Raw genomic sequence first — 20952 nt, 5'->3', positions numbered from 1 at the left:
CTTCGTATCATAGGCTGTAATAAGATATGGACACACGGATTTCACCCAAGGTTTTTTTTTCTTCAGAACTTTATATTGATTTCTTGCCAGACTCCAACAGCAAAAATTGACAGTATAATATAACATAAATCACTTGTTTCTGCACATAGAGACAGGGCATATGGACAGAGCCATATTGAAGAGAAACCCATGGGGATGTTGACTACCAATTTCAGGCACTGAGTTTGGTAGGCTACATGACTTCAGTATCTTTGGAAGATGGGTAGGGTGGTGCGGACCTAGAACCATAAAAGCCCTGATATGGAGATATACCAGCAACAAAGGCCAACTGTGATGTTGCCTCAGATTTCAAGTGGCCTGGACTAAAAAGCTGCACTTGAACACACCGCAAAGACTACAGCCTGTGGCCAGCAAAGATACGGTATATTAGTTAGCACTTTCTTGACGGTAAATAGCTCTTCATACCAGCAGCCTGTATATTTAAATGGAGAAAGTGGATGATATAGGACCAGTTAGGAAGCGCTGCAAACCGTTTCACAGAGCTAGCCTCTCCCGGCCTACAGATTATTCATTCCAGATGACATTGTCATCTATTGGAAGGGTCAATTGATTTGACAGCAGTGCCCTTTTGTCATTTGCTTACTTTCGTCGGCTCTTGGGTACCAGGTCTAATTTGCTCCACAGGCAATTCATTATGAAGAATCATCTGAAAACCCACCATTAGGGTCCCACTATGTCCTCCTTCTGTATACAGTCTGTCAAAGCTATCTTGACGTGGGGAATATGTTAGTGAGATCCCTCCATCCTCCAGCAGCCAAGGCCAGAAGCACTTCGCGTCAATGAATGCAAAAAGAACAATACTGCCTCCACAACAAAACATCTGTTAATTTCCTCTGCTTATGTGGAGTAGTAAATGCATTTAGTGTCAGAATATTTTGCCAACAGCTTTTGTATTCCCTCTGATATGAGCAGTTGATGTTTTGGTCCAGTTCATTTATAATTAACTGGCTTTTTAGCCTAGCCCTCTGAAGATTACAGCTTACAGAAAGGAGGGAAGATGTCCTACTTATGATAAATTTATTGCTCATTCCTGTTCAATGGTCAACAGTATACAGCCACTGGCTCTGAGCGCAGCTGCTCTAGCTGCGCAGCGTAAATTTGTGTCTGGATATGATTACTGCTCAGGCTCCATTTACAGTTAACAGTATGGTGCTAATGGCACATCTAGCTGTACTGCAGCGGAACCTGTAATGTTTTTTATGATAGATGTTTTACCAATAATCCACAGGAGTTCAGTAACACAGTAGCTTAAATACAATACTCAGCAAGCACAGCCATTGATTGCATGACTGTCTCACTGTGTCTCTTTAGTGGTTGGACAGAGGGTTCGTTAACTAGGATTTCTAGTTTTCTGGCATGGTACAAAATGCAGAAGTCAAATAATATAATAATAACAGAACACCTAGTTATGTTTTCTAACCGCAACAGTTTGGACTTGTAAATGAGCAGCCACCACTGAGGATGTACTGACTGATGATGTAGTCTGCTACAAAATACAGAATACTGTATCATTAAAACAGCTCAGGCTTTCTTTGTGCATCGGAGGAAAAAACTCAAAGTGTTGCCGGGAAGTGCAAAATTAGAGAGTGGGTGCAAAAGAAATTCAAAACAACATTTGAATGCAAAATGAGTTTTATGTTTAGTGTTTATGGTCCTGTAAAGCTGAAGTTACACACAGTTGGCTAAATGCTATCATTGGCATGCTACTGTGTCATCAGTGGAATCCAAAGTATACAACTCTATCCTGTTACCCATGGTCTCACTTGGAAACATAAAGCACAGCATATCGACATAACATATGACCAATCACAATGTTGGAATTAGAAAACTTTTATTTGTCTCACAATGGGAATGTTGAATATTAGCTGGCACAAGTTTGAGCTCATTTCAGGTTTTAGCTTCTCTCTGCTTTCTACCCCTCCATTCTAGAATTTGGCTTAACTGGGAGCCAAACACCTCAAACACTACAGCTTGTAAACGGTGGTTAGCATATTTCAATGGACTGCTTTGGCACGAATTTATAGAATATACTAATACACTCACTCTCCGAGGCTGAGAGTGTGATTTTAAAAAGTTGACTGATGGGACTATATTTACCGACCAAGTGACCAAGTGAAGCCTCTCCAACACAGGTGAATGTAGCAAATGCAACTTCTGCTTGGACACCACAAAAGTAATGTTGCGTTACCTAGCGGTTAGCATTAGCATTAACATGTAACAAGAATCCCCTGAATATGCAATGACGTTATTTCAGTCCCGATTTATCCTAACACATAATGTTATCGAGGCTGAAACATGATGCAGTGCATATTAATCTGACCTGATATGAAGTGTGCGTCTTGGTGTTGATTGTCTCACTCCAATCCTTTCTTTTAATCACCAAAGCCAAACCAAAGTTGTCTATGACTGGCAGTGGCTGGTATGTGATAAACGTCAAGTTGGTGTTTTTGATTTTTCGGTTCTGGCACCAAAAAATACAGCAAGATGACATTTCATGATTGAAAGTGACAGTGTTCGCCTCAAGCTTCCCTCTGTTTTGCCTCCAGTTAACATCGTAGATATCACCGTGACGCAGGCCATGAAGGGGTCTATTTTACTGTACATCACTTTGGAAACCTGTGTGTTTATTTAAAATTGTGCTTTATAAATAAATTGGATTATATTGGATATTGCACAGAGTTATGCACAGTACATAGTAAGTAGTGAACAGTGAAAGTGTTGAATGAATGTTCATTGTGGACATCAGCAGGAGGAATGAAAGACCTTCTGAATCTTTCCTTCACACAGCGAGGGTGAAGCAGTCTGTCGCTGAAGCCGCTCTTCAGTGCTGTCAGCTCACCCTGCAGGGGGTGGTGCTCATTGTCCAGCATGGATGACAGTTGTTGCAGCAATAATAATGATGTTATTACATTTATAGCCAAAATGAAACCTAGATTAACCCCGCCACCCTTCCCCATCTTGTCTCTTGTTAAGCAACCTTGGGTACCCTGAAAGACGCTATATAAATCCAAGCCATTATTATTATTAATATTATACTTTTGGTAGACTTCCCAGTTAATTCAACCCTTGTAGGAGGCAGTTACCATTTTCATTCCCAGAGACCCACCGTCAGTGGATCAGGAAACGGAAAAAACGCTTGAAGTGGCATATCTCTGATAGATCCTGTTAGTCAAAAAGCGCTTTAACGCGATTCATTAGACTGTGTGACAGGTGCAGTCAATACCGAGCCAACATCACTCACCTGTAACTTGGAAGCCCTTTTCTGTGGCACTAATCTAGCAATCAAACTGGATCAAACGCAGAGGTGTCTTGCTTCATCACTCTTCTGTGTAACTCTGTCGAAGGTTCTGTCCGGGCGTGCGAGTTGCGGAAGAGCGGAGTTAGGTAAGGACCAGGAAATCAAAGAGGAGGCCTCAGACGTCCCGATGCTTCATTTCCTCTCATTAGTCAGATCCAGAATCCAGGACAGAGAAACGGCGCCCTCGCACTGACAGCTAATCAACTCCTCATTCATATGAAATGTCAAATCTAGTAAGACGATCCTGGTTTTTTCATCCATTTAATATTGCACTGGTGAGATTTGTCTTTATCTCAAACACGTGAATCATGTCAGACCTCTGTCATCATTCAGAAAATGAACCCACATGCTCATAATAAAAGAGAAATGAATAATTTAATCTTCAGATATTCGATTTGTCTTATTTGGAGGGCTTGGTGGGCTGAAGAGACAGTGGAGGGCAGAAGAAAGTCTTGACTAATACACCCTTTTCAGCCTAAAGTAGAGCAAACAGTTCCTCTACAGGCATACCTTCTGTATGAACACCATTAATCAGGAGGCACAAAAATGGAAGTTTGCTGCTTTTTTGGCCCGCAGTATTTCAAAGGAACACTTGAGCCAGGGAAACACACTTAGCTTATCAGCATATGTGGATAAGAGTGTATGGTATAAGTATATATCTGTAGACACTCCTGGATAGATCCTAGCCTTGTGCCTTTACAAAGTAGATTTTGTGAGTGAGTAGAGATAGGGGAAGAAGGTATGAAGGTGGATTCCATGATACAGATTTCCCGTGTTTTGTTACTAGCTGAAATATGAAGTATCAAAGCATAGCAAAGACTATATGGAGACATTTTTATCCGATGTGCTGACTCTGCCGCACTCTCCCTCCGAGAGGCTGATGAGAAGGAATGGCCTCGCAGAGGAAACAAACAGAAGCATCTGTAGCTGCCATTATCATTTGAATCCAGTGCTGGCGAGTCCGTAGCCTTGCCCACCCCCCCTGCTTGGATGGGAAATGACCTGTCTGTATTTGCCTGGCATTCTCTCAGTCTCCTCTTGACTCCCTAGACTCTTCCTCAACCCAAGCTTTTATCACCTCCTGACCTTCCGCAAACAGATTCTCGAGCCTCCAGAAAGTGCTCGGCAGTACAGCTGCATTGTCTTGTGACCTGTTGTCTCTGATCCATGGTGCTTTCAAGAAACGCAGCAGGAGTGCATCTGTGGAAGTCTCCGCTTCCATCTGCTGCGGCCTGCCAGGCCTGGCTAGGGCTCATGTGGCAGAAAGGAGGAACTTATCACGTGAAGTTGTTCCGGGCATTGTGCCTGCCAGTGATTCAGTATTTTTGGCATGGCCTTTTTAACACTCACGCGCAGGGAAGGAAGAAATGCCCTCCGCACGAGGGAAAGTGTGACCAAATGTGTGAAAGTAATCTGAGCTTTCTTAATCGCTCTGACCGGCAATTTCGGTCCTGCTCACATGCCAGGACTCACATGACAGTTTCTACATTTAGGGGAAAACTGGGGCTTTCCGACTGGGGCTCTGATGGCAGTTAGGGAGGACCAAATCCATATTTATAAGCGACAGCCAGGCGACATTCTTTGGCCTCAGCTGGCTGTGCAAGGCAGTAAATTGAATTCTACCGCGCAGCTCTCGCTGACAGAATGCTGAATAAGTGCGAGGATCTGTATTTTAGAGAAATGCATGACTGGTGGCCCGCATACACGTTAGAATAAAAATGATATGTAGGGTGAAAAAATCTCATGGCACTTGACAGACAGCGCAGTTGCACAGCAGCTATTTTAAAGTGGCAAATGACCAAAAAACTGCTTCAGGAATGTCAGTAAAATATTCAGAATAATAGAATTAGGATTTAGTCAGTCTTGGGGCTGATCACTTTGGGAAATTCCATAAAATCATGATGGAAGGTTTCCAGAATTTATTAGTGCAATGTAAATATTTTTTTTACATTTTTTTTTTATTTTGGTCAGTAACCCACAGATTCAATTTGTCGTAGCTTCAAACAGAAAATAACTCCTTTGGTCTTCCTAGGTAGCATAGTTGGCAGCCTTTTCTTCTCTGAATTAAATGCTCTGATACTATTACAATGTGAATTATTGTGCATAATTAATAACCGCCACAGAAGTAACATTTATTAACTCTGACAGGAAATCAGCGGCACGGATGGGGAATTGGAGCAAGCGAGGTTATTTTTTGTGCAAAAAGCATAACATTGTTGGCATCCATGTGTGTATACATTATCTTGGCAGTCATCGAGGTCAGGTGGCCAGGGGAAATGGGGGAATCTTGGCAGCTCCCGCATAACTGCCCCCCAGCTGTTCCTGGAGAACGGCGGATTGCTCTCTCAGAGTTGGGGTTGAGTTCAGCGAAGGAGTTCAAGTATCTCGGGGTGTTGTCCATGAGTGATGGTAAAATGGAGCGAGAGGCAGACAGGCGGTGCGATATTTCAGGAGCAATATCGGACCATTATTGTGAAGAGGTAGCTGAGCAAAGGCTATCTACGTACCAGCCTTCCCCTATGGCCACGAGCTGAAATGAGTTTCCAGTGTTGGGTAGCTCAGCCTTGTGCCTGTTTTTACCTCCACGTAAGACTAGCTATGGCGTCAGCCCAGACCCTATGCGGACCCTAATGCCGTAGTCGGACGTGCGCCTCCCCAGAAATGTAACTACAAGTCATGGCGACGCAGACAGCAAGAGATTGCTTTTGTAGCATTTCAGTCTGGTTCTCCACCACAATTTTGGCGAACTCCACTGGCAAAAAAAGATACAGCATCGATTACGTTTGGGTGGCATTGTTATACAGGAAGCCAGACTGACGACTGTCCAAGTATAAATAACTAGCACTGGTGTTGGCTACATGCGTAGGTTACGTCATCTACCTCCTGCAGTACTTTAAATGAGCCTTTAGAAATAGGATGAGGGGCTTTTACATCTGGATGGAGCTGGGAGCACAGCTGCATATCAAAAAGAACCAGTTACATCCCTGGGGTACACAGAGGATTTGTTGAAGGGATTGCAAATCTCAGTCATCCTGGAAACACCTCTGGATTTCTCATGAGGAACAAGAATGTGTTGCTAGGGAGAGGGACGTCTAGAATACCCTTGCTGCCCCTGCGACCCGTCTACAGATAAGCAGCCGAAAATGGATAGATGGATGTTCCAGGAGAATCACAAAGCTGTCTGAGTTCAGCTGTAAAAAGCAAGTGATTATAGTTTGGACTACAAACGCCACCAACACACGCTGGTATCGAAACAACATTCGCTAATGACACCATATGCCTATTTAAACTGGGCAAAGACTTGTAGCCTAATTTGTTAGCATAACTTCATCGGGAAATTTTAAGATGTAAAAATCTCTTCAAATCAGTGAAACGGTGCATACACAGACCCAGAGGAAAAACAATTGTAAACATTATGCTGCAATTACAGAGAGGCACTTTAATTAGATGTTTTGTTCTCTGCCCCAGTTTTACATCCCCCTGCTGCCAACTTGGGATTGTTCTTCAGCATGCATCTTAAGCACTATAGCTTGATTCACCCGTCAAAATGTGAAGGCGCGTTCACCTCATCCAGTCTTATTCCTGCATGCTCCTCTTCTGCCTGAGATAGTACTGTAGCACTACTTCACACAGCTTTTTTGTTTTTTTTTGTAAATACAACCAAGGAGAGGCAACATTGATTGGCAGGAATAGCGTCAGCGAGTGCAAGCCAAAAGAAAGCTGTCCATGCAAGAACACCCACAGAACTTGCAGAAAGCCCAGACTGATTTGTCAGCTTGCTTGTGGATATGGATGATAGAACTTAGTGAAAAGAATATACTGTGTTTTGGCACAATAGGAAAAAGAAATGCTCTGAAATACATGAATAGTGCATTTGTCTTTAATCCACTTTGAGTTTTCATGTCTAGTCGTGGGGCAAAGCCTTTGTCTCTGCAGCTGTGGGAGTTCTGTCCGTCGCACTTCAAGACTGCAGTCAGTATATAATAGCTTTTGAACAGCTTGCTGTCAGTTTTGATACCATTTTGTTATGTTTTTCCATCCTGCAATTTTTTTATCTCTTTTTTACCTTTTCAACCTTGAAGTTCCACATGATGATGCACAAATAGACATTAAAAGCCTTTATTTCTATTAAGTTCACAAAGGTAACATGCACATGGTTCATTTAATAAATAATGTGTTCACACATCCTGTGTGGATGACACATTATCTCCTGGGACCCCAGAGCTGCTAATCAAGTAGCTGCTACAGATTTTCATGGGCTTTTAGCATCAAACTACAAAGAACTTGAGAGCACACACTCTGGATGAGCAGGAACAAAAAAGCAGCACATAAAGAGGCACGGCAAAAAAAGCAGGCGTCTTCTGATGGGTCAGCTTGATGTTTGAAAAAAAAAAGAAAAGAAAAGCACAGATTAAAAGAATCGTTGATGCCATGACTTCAAAATAGCTGTCTGTCTGAGGTTATTTTTCTTTATGACGTTTCAACTCAATTACTCAAGACTGGAGTGTAAAGTAACGCAGGAGATTAAAGTGAGAGAGGGGATGGGATGCCACACCAATGCCAGCCGTGCAGCCGTGACATCAAAAGCAAACGGCACACTCCCCAGCCATCGCTTCTTCTGGCCTCTTTCCTGCTGCAGGTTTGGGGGCTGCGGATTTGAGTGGTTACAAAGCCATTTTTCACTCGGCTCATCTGAAGTTCTTCAGACTTCTCTTTTATTATTTGATGTTTGATTCGCAGTTGCTTCATTCCTTGCTGCTCTCCAAACTTTTTCAAAGGTGATTTCAGGTATTCTGGCCCACACATTCCTGTGCTTTTTATTTGGATTGTTTATTTCTTGGCCGCCAAGATAGAAAATAGCAGAACCACCTTAAATCACAAAGACCTATGATTCATACATACATACATAGTAGAAGGTCTCACATTTACTGATCTGATATTTCTTCTTTCTCTCCAAACGGACCTCAATCTATCTATATTTACAATTTTTTTTTTAATCTTTCTGATTTACTTACACTGATTGAAGTTAGGGCTACTTCAAATGAAATTTTGAATGTCTCAAGGTGTGCAATTCATCCACTCAGGCGTTTCCAAGCACACAACAGATCGATACGATTTGATTCAGCCCTGATGTCTGCAGTATTACGTGGGGCAATATGATACAATTCAGTGCACTGTGATGTAATGGTATTATTGTAGTTGTAATAAGAAGCTTGTGAAAAGAATCGCTAATGGGCATAAAAGGGGGACAGAGAGCAAGAAGGGCAGTGTTCACTTTTTAGTCTTATCTCATTCATAATACATGAAAATTACCCTGCCTCCACGTGCATGTTTTTAACCTCATCATGTCATCTCTGTTTGGCATCAAATGCGCTTGGTTGCGCTCACAAAATTATGAGTGTATGTCTGCAGCTCAAAAGAATGCGAACAAGGGAAACATTATGTTTTTTTATTCCTCCCAAACATATCATATTTTCTTTATTATTCATCCACTGTTCATCCTTACTCATGGCAAGACAGGGAGAGAAATAATGTTGAAAATACAGACTATTACTTCTTGCTGTGGAGTGGATGTACCTGCAGTTCACAGAAGTTCATTCAGAATTTAATTGAAAATGACTACTGCTCAAAAAATGTCCAGATAAAGGTACTGGTAGTTAGTCCAATATATATAGTCATATCACACCTGCACTGGCATACAATATGAAACCAACTTTTGGTGGGCTTGTGGGTGGCAGAAATACGTGCAGCGAATGCACCTCTAAGCTGGTTTGAAAAGAAGAAAGAAGAAATGGAAGGTAGATAGGCAAGTTAGCTGGCTTAAAAGGAGTCTTTTGAACCCGATTATGTCGCAGACAATGGATGAAAAATAGTCCCTAAAAAACTGACCTGCTGGAGCAGTACACACTATATTCAAAAACATTAAATAATGACAACAGGTGACTGACATATTATATCTTAGTCCGTCATCGATTTACAATACAGTCTTAACTTCTGTTAAGGTTCACACCTTAATGTGCCATTATACACTTGTGATAATTCGACGGTGTAGCTACAGCATCAGCGCAAACCCTAACACCGTAGCCTGACGTGCACCTCCCACGAAATGTCACTATGCGTCAGAGTGACACAGAGTGCAAGAGCTGTAGTTAGTCTGCGTGGTAGTAGCGTGTTTCTGCTTGAGTATTTTCAGCTGTTTCCCATTCTCTGCAATTTTTGATGGTTTTCAATAAAGATGGAACACACTGAAGAAAGGTTAACTGGTTCTGAGACATGCAAACGTTTGTAAGACTTAGTGTTTGTTTTTATGAAGCGAGCCCGACTGGCAAGCACACTATTATAAATGGCTCACACCAGCATAGGCTAGGCGTGTAGGTTACAACATCTACGTCGTGCAGTATTTTTAATGAGCCTTCTCTGTCTCTGAATGATAGCGGGAGCACTGTTCCAACTATTCATTGTAGAAAGAGGACAGGGTCAAACGGTCCACCCCCCAACAACGAGTATCCAGCTGTTAGCAGAGATTGCCAACATCTGGTAGTTATCAGACACTAGTTAAGCATTCAGCGCTTTCAGTTTGTTGATGTTTGTTGGTGCCCGATATCTGCTGCCGAATCTCCTCTTCTCCTCAGATCAGAGAGCAGCTTGTGGATCTCATGGCCTTACCAGCACGCTGCTATGCTCGCTTAAAGAAGTGTGGGATATCACTACACAAGCTGTATATAAACACAGTCGCACATGCATTCCCCGATCGCTGCAATTTCCCAAGCATGACCTAGGGCTAGTTCACCTATGTGCTTCCATTAACGATCGTGTAACAACACATTTGATTTTTTTGATTGAAAAAACTGAACAAAAATCTCCACCCTTCAGAGATCGGTCTTTATGGGAGTAGACTAATACTTGTTTTTGAGCTGAAGCTTCTACAGTGATACAGTCTGTCAGACTGAGTGCCAAAATCAGAATGTAACAGGCAGATACAGGAATGTCAGAGCGAAAAACCCGCGTTGACCTGGATTTTTTGCTCTATGTGAAAGGGGCTAAATTAACAGACGAGGACAACAGCCTCAAAACAATGAAGGCAATGTTAGCTTCATTCATCACAAACATGCTTTATTGCTCATAACTGTACTTAGCGTGACAAAGTATGGCATGAAAACATCCCTATATATAAATACTCATTGATCTAGACTTCATTACGGAAGTATAATTGACAGTCCTCAAAGTTTTATTAGGAGTTTTTGCGCAAAGGTGGTAGCATGTACCACCATGCCATTTATATTCTACATATAAAATAAACTGACAGAAACTCTCGAGTAGACAGTTGCAATATTCACGGTGCAGTGTGAGACTGGCCTGTACTCAAATTAGAGTCCAATCCTTTTAAAATGACCAAAATCAATATAAACTCCAGACAAAGGCTGGTAGGCAGTTAAAACCTGACTTTTCTTCAAATAAATGCCTTTATATGGCGAGATTTGTAACATTGAGACAAAATGGCCAGCCAGCTAGGGATAGCCTATCAAAACCTGAGACACAATTGGTAGCAAGATGTTTTAATGTCAGTTAGATGCTGCGAATGAGAATCAAATGTATGGACTACTGCTCATAGCTCTTCCAGCATGGACTAAATAAGATGAAGGGGTTAAATGTATGTGTATGTATGTAATAATTTCCTGCAGTGATATCAACAGCATGTGTGCTAACACTTTGCTTCTATGTGAAAGAGCCTTAAATTTAAAACTGTGAGTCATACCCGGCTTTAGGACTGTGTGTGTTTTTGTGTGTGACAATGAGCGGATGGATGTGTAAATGGCCTTATAGATACCTGGGTGTTAACTGGGAATTAGCCTGTGGTAGATTTTGTGCTCTATTTCTGTTCAGCTTAGAGGCCCTTTCATTTCATGATGTTTTAATGTGAATACAATGCACGCACACATACACACACGCATGAACACCGCCTGCTCTGTTGATTCTCAAACCGTAATTGGATTCTTGGCTGGACAAAATCTCAACACTCTTCTATGCAAATAAAATTGCATTTGGCAGATGGCATTTTGCAGGATGTCCCACAACAGTATTTTAGCAATTTTACACATGAAACCTGCCGACAGATTTTGATTGGACTGGGACAAGAGGAATACTTTCTGGGTTATTTGGAATCTTCATTTAGTTTCATTAGTGCAATTATGCTGAAAATTGCAGGGGCACTTTGAATAACCCAGCTCAATGACTCTGTGTTCCTTTTTAAACAATAAACAATCAGATTCATGTTGAAGCTGGACAAATGTGATGCCGACGATCTAGCTGCAGGTAGAGGGCGGCCAGGCTAGTAACACAGCAGAGCTCTGAGTGGCCAGGGTGGACCTATTGGGCATAACATTACGACCACCTTGTAGCAGTGCAATGCTGGAAAACTTTTGGCCTGGCAGCAATGGCGCTCCTTGATGGCAGCAGCCATCCCCAGCAGGATGCAGTCTGGCACAGGCACACACACAAAAAAGCAGGTGAGACCAATGAGGGGAGGAGCATGCAGGCAAAAGACACAAGGCAAGAGAGGTGAGTGGAATCACAGAGGCAGTTCACTACAGCTACAAGAGTCAGAAATTCACATGGGTCAGAAAAGTTATTGGTATTTCAGATTCAGATTAAACCCATGAATGCTTCCCAGAATTCAAGTAGTGACTTCAAGTATTTGGGGGAAACTGAAATTAAATCAGGCCTTTGTAGTCAAATGAAAAGGTAAAGTCTGCCAAAGAATTGCAGTAAAAAGGAGAGACATACTTGGATCTAGATAAACAAGGAGTGGCTATTGGATCAGCGGAAATATGGAGTCCAAATTAGAGATTTTGTCTTAACACTCATGAATGTATAAATAGCAAAGATTATTGGATGGTATCTGTGTTTCCCAATGGAGGATCCGTAATTGTGCGGAGTTCACTGGAGACACAGTGAGTGATTCAGTCAGAATTCAAGGCAACGCTTAACGAGAACAGTTTACGCAACATTATGCAGCAACATGACATGCCATCTGGCTGGATCATCATTCTTTCTTCTTTTCTTTTTTACATGACAGTGACATTAAAAACACACCTCAACAATTTGATAGTTGATTCATCAGACGGCCAGGCCTTCACAAGCAGCGGGACTAAACCCAGCTAAGGTGTTTTGAAATGAGTCGGACCGCAGAGCGACGATAAAGCGTCCGACCGCTTAGCGCTGAGCAGATGCAGGGACTGCTTTATGTCTGTTGGAAGCACTCCAGGTGTCTACCTCACAAAGCTAGTTGAGGGAATGCCAAAAGGTGATATCAAAGCAAATGGTGGTAGTTCGAAGCACAAAATTAAACACATTTTGCTTTGTTTACACCTCTCCGTTTCCCACGTAAGTCCATATGTGTAAGGCGACGGTTCTGCAGTGTAGAAAATAATGATGCTGAGATCAGGGCTCTGTGGATACCATCTGGCTGTAGGTTGGGAGGCATTTCAATGCTGCTGAGTGAATTTTGGACCAATCAGACTCCCCCCTGGTGGCACTGCACGATAAGAATCTAAACAGCTAAATGGACGTTATTAAATTGGATTTCTATCTGAAAATATAAATTTCTTGTACAAGTGGAAGTGACTGACATTAGCATGCTGCTACAATGCATCAGGGGGGATCCAAATGAGTTTTGGTGCAAAGCAAATCACATCCATCCTGCAATGGGAAAGATGCCATTTTCTGTAACATGCGGGGGCATTTTATTTGTGATGAAGTTTACAGTGGGAATGATTGCCTCGCATTAAACAATGCGGGTTTGCAGCAACCTGACAAGCCTGCTGCTCATAAGGGATGGGAATGAGAGGAAATCAGCTGATTATACAGAATCCTCCCTCTCAGCAGGAGCTGCCAGTTCTGACGCCCGCGCGCACAAAATCATTAATCAGTGAACGCCTGCAATTATGCAGGAGACAGCCCATTCATTCAAACCTGGCTCTCAGTTTCCAGCCCATTTTAAATTGAGGGAAAAGAAAGAATGACGAGGGAAGGGGGGAAGAGAAGCCAACAACAATAATTTAACCTTTTTGGTTTGTGTTAATGCACATTGCACGGACTCAGGACTGTATTTTACAAAATCTTGGATTCGAAATGGCAGCAGTCATAATACTTACTCTTCAGTTCACGCCTGTTATGCTTCTGTTTATGGCTCCACATTCATTATATTATTCTAGAAAGTAAAAAAAAGAAAAAAAAAGAAAAAATTTGAACATCTCTTAAATTTAAAAGCAGTTTGTACTTTTCATTTACTGTTTTTATTTCAGTTTTATGACATGAGGTACACTATATATTACTTTGTTTATATTGTACATTACCAAAATTAAACAATAACCATATTTCCAGATAAGAATGTAACCATGAATTTTAAGTATCTAAGTACTTTTTAAATATGTATGAATAAAATAGAATTTATATTTATTGTCATTGTTTGAGAAAACAACTAAAGAAGTATGAAAAAGGCACATAATAACAGACACATCATAAAGTAACCACTCAGGTCTTGTTATGAAAAACAACACCATATTTCTTCTTTCTTTCTTTATTTCTTACAGGTATAGAATAAGCCCAGCCAAAGAGGTGCTAATGTTTAATTTAATCAGAAAAAAGAGAGAAGTGGTTTAGATTTTCGCTTTGAACAGCTTATTTCCAGGAGGTATGAATGAGAACTTTTACATTTTTTATGTTTATTTTACTAAGGTTTTGTTTAACCATTCATCTCGACTACTACTATTCTACTTACACTTTTTTTTTTTTTTTTTTACTTAATAGATTATTGAAATTGTCCTTTGCAGTGTGTTTCTTGATGACCCTGATGAAAGCCACGAGCCGGAACGCATTGGTCTAATAAAGCTGTTCCGTTTACTACAAGTGCTGATTGCGCCTTGACCTTTCTACAACGTACAATAAGATACCCACATAAGGGTAGCGATAAAGATAAAAAAAAGCTCCATGAAGATTAGGGAACACGGCGCCCGTCGTGGCTGAGGTATTTGCTTCGCTCTCCCATCCTGACATTAAGGTAACTTCGTATGTGGAGTCCTGAACAGTTCATGCAACACTGTCTCACTTCCCCATTATCCCTGGGACTGTAGCACAAGAGCAGAAGGGATTTAAGCTTTTAATTGAATTGGTCTCTGTACCTTGTTAAAACCTGATGGTTTTTACTGTCTTTATGACAATAGACAGCTTTAATCTTAGAAATTTGGGAGGTTAGAGGGTTGCATTTTACAGCTTGTGGGAAGAAGCCCTTCATGAGGCTCTTTGTTTTTGTTCTGATCAGGCTATGTCAGGGGTCTTCAACGTTTTACAGACCAAGGACCGCCAAACTGATGGAGAGATTAAAGTAGGGACCCTACCCCCTAGACCAGGCTATATATGTATTTTATTAAACTTGGCCTAGTGTTATTTAAAAATACACATTATCATTTTGCATTCAATATTAAGCTATTCAGATAATACAGAGTGTATTTTTTATTTATTTATTTTTAAACTTCCAACATGTGCAATAGTAGGGTGGCTGGGCAACTCCTATAAACATAAACATACCTAACTCGTGTATAATTGACATGTAAAGAAAATGAAACAAAGCAACCCATTTGGCCTCATGGGAGCGAGCTGCACTGTTAGCATCTCTTCTGACAGGTCTGGGCTTTGTGTAAAATGGTGCGCTGTTGTGACAGCTCCAGTATCATTGAATGAGTGAAGTGCAGACTGAAAGTTGATGTCGTCTGCCTCCATTTATCCCTTTTACTAAAATATGCTGGATTCATGTTAATGTGTATTTAAAGGAATTTAAATTTTGGGTGGAAAATTAAAAAAATATATGAAAAATCAACCTAATCAACCAAAGATTTTGTGACCCCCCTGCAGTACCTCTATGGACCTCCTGTTAAAGACCTATGGCCTGTGTTTTTTTTCCAAAGGGCATGGGAAGGAAGAGCATGGTGTCCAACCAACCTTCATGCATAGGTGTTATAAATGGAGAAGAAGTTAAGGTTGCACAGCTAAATGTTGAAGAAGAAACAGTACCAGTCACCCTTGGTGAAAACGGTAGAGAGGGTTCCAGGATTTTTTTGATTTTTTTCCCATTGGGTGAGTTGTAATTATTCTTTGATGTCAACTAGTACTGGCCATGTTTCATGCTGTCAGCAGACAAAAGCAAAGAAACAATCATTCTAAGTCTCACAGCAAGGACTGTAAGGCTACAGAGACACACTATTCTTTCTCTAGGAGCTGAAACAGCTAACCAGTCACATGAGTTAAAGGTTAGCTTCGCTGGAACTTATATGGAAAAGGTGTTTCCATCTCAAGCGAGCATAAAAACATTTTTGTATGCATTTGCAAAGCCATGAAATGAATAAAATAGATTTAAAAAAAAATATATCATCTAAACTGTTCTAAAATTCATCAGGAAAAAAAAAACGAACAAAAAAAAGGAAGTGATTGGTGGGGTCATAATTCACAACACAGGCAATGTGTTTTTCAGCTGATGTTGGCGCACTGATTGCTTCCGCAGTATATTCCAGACGACGGCTGCGATGTTGGAAGAGGAGCAGATGGTGAAGAATTCTAGGGGTTTATTTCAGGAGAGTTCAGTCTTTCCGCCTCATATACTGACTTAATTATGAGACAGAGGGGAAGGCGAACCCCTAGAAGAAGGATTTAAAGAGGCAGGGAAATCTTCATTAAGCCTGGGAGAATCCAGGATCCTTGATAAAAAAGATTATGCACCTGAAATCCTGCTCAACTCTCATAATGAACGACAAGGACTGGAATTGATAAAGTGGCTTGATATATAGTCTTCTGTGTCGCGTTTTGAAATTCTTTCATGTATGGGAATTAGGATGTCTTGGACGCAGTCGTTATTTGTAATATATTATTTAGTTTCAATTTGCCATCTAAAGCAAGGAACGCTGCTCATGTATAGTGCAGCCAGCAAATATGGAAAAACTGCATGTCAATCACAGTGGCATCAGTCCCCACAGGCAGGGTTTGGCATCTATACTTAAAGGAAGCTGTGGGATATGATCGCTTTATGACTTCCTTGCAGCCGTGCGTTCCCCTCGAATATCCCGTGATTTACTCGGCGCTTATAGCGCAACAGAGAAATGGCACCCCGTCTTATCTGCCACAAATTCAGTTTGTTTTTGCCGCCAGGCACCCACTTCCCTGCAAAATGAACTTATTCTCTGTAGCTGCACTTAACGTTCACCGTAACGAGGCATTTCCTGTTCCTCCAGATAAATAAGTACTGCTGCCACCCGCCCATGCTTTGTAATTACACACACACAGACACGTGCACACTCACACAGATTCTTGCAAGATTCTTCAATATCCTGTAATTTTCATTTCTTACCTTCTTCATTTATGTTAAGTGCAAGGTAGTGTTAAGGGAGAGTGTTTATAGTGAGTTCAGGGACATGAATGTGTAATCTTTTTATTATGTTGCTTTATCTTATGCAAAAGGTAGAATACAAGAACAACATATTAACATTAAATCACTCACTCACAAGTGAACTCAAACACATATAAACCAGACCTGACTAGCAGCCAAGGAGCAGCACAAAACAATACCTTGTCTTTAAGCTGCAGAGTCTTTCCGTGCGACATTCTCAATAGTGTGATGACACTCGCAGCAGCGAAAATGAGCTCTTCATCGCTCTGGGTATTGAAACAGCTGCTCCAATTTACACTTTAAATAGCGCAAATCGCTGTAAACATCAAGTTCACAAATGATCTGTAAAAGCCTCGACATTAGAGGGGAGAGAGATTAGGGCAGAGCAATATCTGGATGTTATTTACATTTGAGCTTTAAACAAGAGGCACGCGCTGGGAATGCTCTAGAAGTTGCAGAGCTCTCCGAGGGATTCAGCGGGTCTTAGTGGTGCGATAAAATCTCATATTCAGCGCGAGGCCTCCTTAAAAAGCTGCGGAAAAGAAGCTCTGAGGCCATTATTACGCCATATCAAAGATTCTAAAGTCATCAAAGAAGGCCCCACGAATGCCGGCTCATTAGAGCAGCTTTCATTAAAAAAGATGGCTGTGCTTCTTCGCAGTGCGGCCACGGTCTGCGCCGCTTGTTTCATCCCAGAGGCAAAACAACATACGTCAAGCTCCATTTGTATTCACACAAGTTCCGTTTAAGCCCCACACTCGGAAGAAGGAAACTGAGGACAAGGCATACAAATGTTCAGAAGCGCCAGAGTGGCAAGGCTGTTAAAAGACGTCGAGGGTTTTTTTATTCCGCTGAATGACATCACTGATCAATGTTTCATATTTTTCCATCACAGACCTGACACTGCCATCCCAGTGAGAGAGGTAGGAGTCATTATGCCTAATGGAACACAACAGTCTTTGCTTCAGAGTCAAATTCTTAAGTGGCCTCGCTCTGCTCAACACCTCGACACTTGTACCAGAGGTGCTGTGAGTGGTCTTAAATTAGTTTTTCTTTTTTTTCATGTTTAAAAGGGGTTTTCGAAAGTGGAATGCCACTTGGCGAGCAATTGAAAGTCGCAACATCTAAGTGTAAACAAGTACTTGTTAACTCCAGCAGATATTTCATTCTACCATACTCAGTCTTTCTGAATAGATCGAGAGCTAGAGTTAGGTCCATATCCTGACCCAATTTAAGTTATTCTATGTATTTACCAAACACAGTGAAGTTGTATAATAAGATGGCGTGAAAGATGGCGTGAAAGTGTTAACACTCCCACGTTACAGGAGAGGTGTAGGAGTTTGAACCTTTTTCTACAGCCTCATATACCTTCAGGAGCACAAATTGGACACTTGACTGAGATAATGTTTTTGGGTGGGATATGCATTCATTATTTCTTTATCACAGAGGCAGGTCAGGTCAGGTTGGTTATTAAACCAACTAATAATTTGTAATCTAAAGAAGGGTTTAGTCTCCAGATTGTTCAGTAGAGATGGTGTCGACTATTAGAATTGGAATAAGAAAATCTTTTTAAAAACAAAAGTTGTATTTCTCACTGATCATCACAAAGCTTTGTTTGCACTTGGAAATAACAGGTCTGTTATTAAAGCTGCTGACAAAGGGGGCACCATTGTCATTAAGGATAAACGCCAGTAGAGTGATTCCATTCATAAAAAGAGTGTCACAGCCAAGGACAACCAAGTGGTGCTGAGACTACAACTGGAAGAAGGATTTACTGATAACAGTATGCAACATTTTTACTAGTGTTCTTTAAAAGCTTTTGTGCATACAATTTACAAAAGACCTACAACTCCCATCTTAAAAGAGAGAATCTGAAGTTTTGGTGCTCACCAATGAGAATGAGAGTCCTCATGCAAGAACTTCAACCACCAGCAAGGCCTAGATGCACTAGAACACTTTTTTAACACCCGACCACTGAAAACACCCTCCACCACCTTCCCACCTTTGGCCTTTTTTGTTCTTAAGAAAAAGGACTACTTTATGGCACACTTCAAGGTGACCAAGCCCTTGTGCTTGGTCACCTGGAAGAACAAGTTCTGCAATGTTTCTTGGAAGGGTTATAACAATGATATATATATAAATTAAGCTTGTAAAGGCCCCAATTTTAAATTAAACTTTAACACAGCTTTATGAAAGAAAAAATAAAAGAAAAGGTTCCAATAGGTAAAACTTATTTAAAATGTAGTGAGACAGCATCAAGGGGACTGAAAGCGCAGACAAAAGTAGAATAAAAAGGCAGTGAGGCTTGACTGGAAGTGATAAAACATTCCGAACCTGAGCTAAACCTTATTTACTGCACTGCACTTACCTTTAAAACAACCCACACCTGGATGAAACCATCTGAGATTCAGATATGGTAACAAAATATACTGTCTGACTCCCAAAAAAAGACACCACCGGGATTTAACTCAGCAAACAGGTACGAGCCTCCTATTGGATAATTACTATCTTTCAGCTGGCAACAAGTTATTTAACCCCAACTGATGCAATGAGTAACTTCTCATTCCTTAAGCAACCATGTGGAAAGACACCTCCTGTGGTCGTGGAAAAGATGTTAGTATGTTTGAGAAGGGACAAATCACTGGCAGGCATCTAGCAGAGAAAACATCCAATGAGATTGAAGCAGAAACTACTAAAATTGGGTGAAGAACTGTCCGACGCATTTCTAAAATCTAGAAGGAAGAAAATCCTGACTGATTGCAATTGGCGGTCACTAAAATGTTTGATGAAATCAAATTGAAGAAAAACTGTCAGGGTTTTGAGGGAGGACCAAAGTTCAGGACAAAAGATGAGGCCGAGGTTCCAAACAAAGGTATTTAATTAAACAAAAACAGAAATCCAACAAAAGGCGCTGCAGTGGTGCAGTATAATAAAAAGGCAAAAACACTGAATGGAGAACACAGTGCCTGAAACTCAAGGAAACAAGACTGAAAATGGGGACATGACCAAAGACTAACGATACGACGGGGAACAAAGGGAAATACAGGGCTATATATACAGGGCCGAGGGATGATGAGACCACGGTGGAACAAATCAGGGCAATCACACTGGGAGAAACCAATAAGAAATCAAGGGAAAACACGAGGAGGCACAGCAGACAGGAAACCAAGAAACTGGAAACTGAAAACACGTTCACAAATAAAAGACAGACAGAGAATCATGGCAAAAACAGCAGTAGAACTCAGGGTTATGTTTAACAGTGAAAGTAAGGGCATTCCCACACGTACAATGCGAAGGGAACTCAAGGGATTGGGACTGAACACCTGTGGAGCCTTAAGAAAACCACTAATCAGTGAGGCTAACCAGTAAAAAAAAAGGCTTCAGCTTGCTAGGGAGCATAAAGCTTGAACTCTGGAGCAATGGAATAAAGTCATGTGGTCTGATGACCTTTTTACCCAACATTTTACCCAACAGTGGAAAGAATATCAAGGACTTTATTACATGTAAAACAAACCATTAAAAACAAACAAAAAAACTGTCCATGTACATAAATGTATAATGATGAAACATCTCTTTCAAGCATGAAGCCTTGTTGCAAGATACTGCATTTCTATGACAAACACAGTCACATGGAAAAGAAAACATCAATTTCAATTTAATCTTTTCACCGTCAGGATATGGACTTTGATTTTCCTTCTTGTTCTGTCTTGTCTGTTTCTTGTTGGACTTGTTTTGTGTTTTTCTCGCTTCCTGTTTTAATTTCAAAAGATCCATGACCCTGTGTCTTTTTGTTAGATTTGCCTCTCTTTTATTTCCCTGCCTGTGTTATTGTCAGCTCCGCCTTTATTAGCCTTACCTGTGTGTTGTTCCCTCATTAGTTCTGTGTATTTATATATTTCTCTCTCTTCCCTTGTTCTTCGTCAGTTCCTCTGTTTATTCCAAGTAATGTTTGCCTGTTTTTTTCCCCCCAAGATGTTCTTTGATCTGACTGCTAGTTTCTTACCCTTCTGTGTTTCTTTCCTGAACTCCATGTTTGGTTACATTTTGGGATTTTTGGAATCTCCTTGTTGCCACTGATTTTATTGGGATTTGGATTCATTTTGCTTTGACTCTCCACCTTTTGTCTGCATTTTTGCAACATGCCTCTTCTGTCCTAGTG

The sequence above is a fragment of the Mugil cephalus genome, chromosome 19 (assembly GCF_022458985.1).
Source record: "Mugil cephalus isolate CIBA_MC_2020 chromosome 19, CIBA_Mcephalus_1.1, whole genome shotgun sequence".
NCBI lineage: Eukaryota > Metazoa > Chordata > Actinopteri > Mugiliformes > Mugilidae > Mugil > Mugil cephalus.
Note: the sequence above shows the minus strand (reverse complement) of the source record.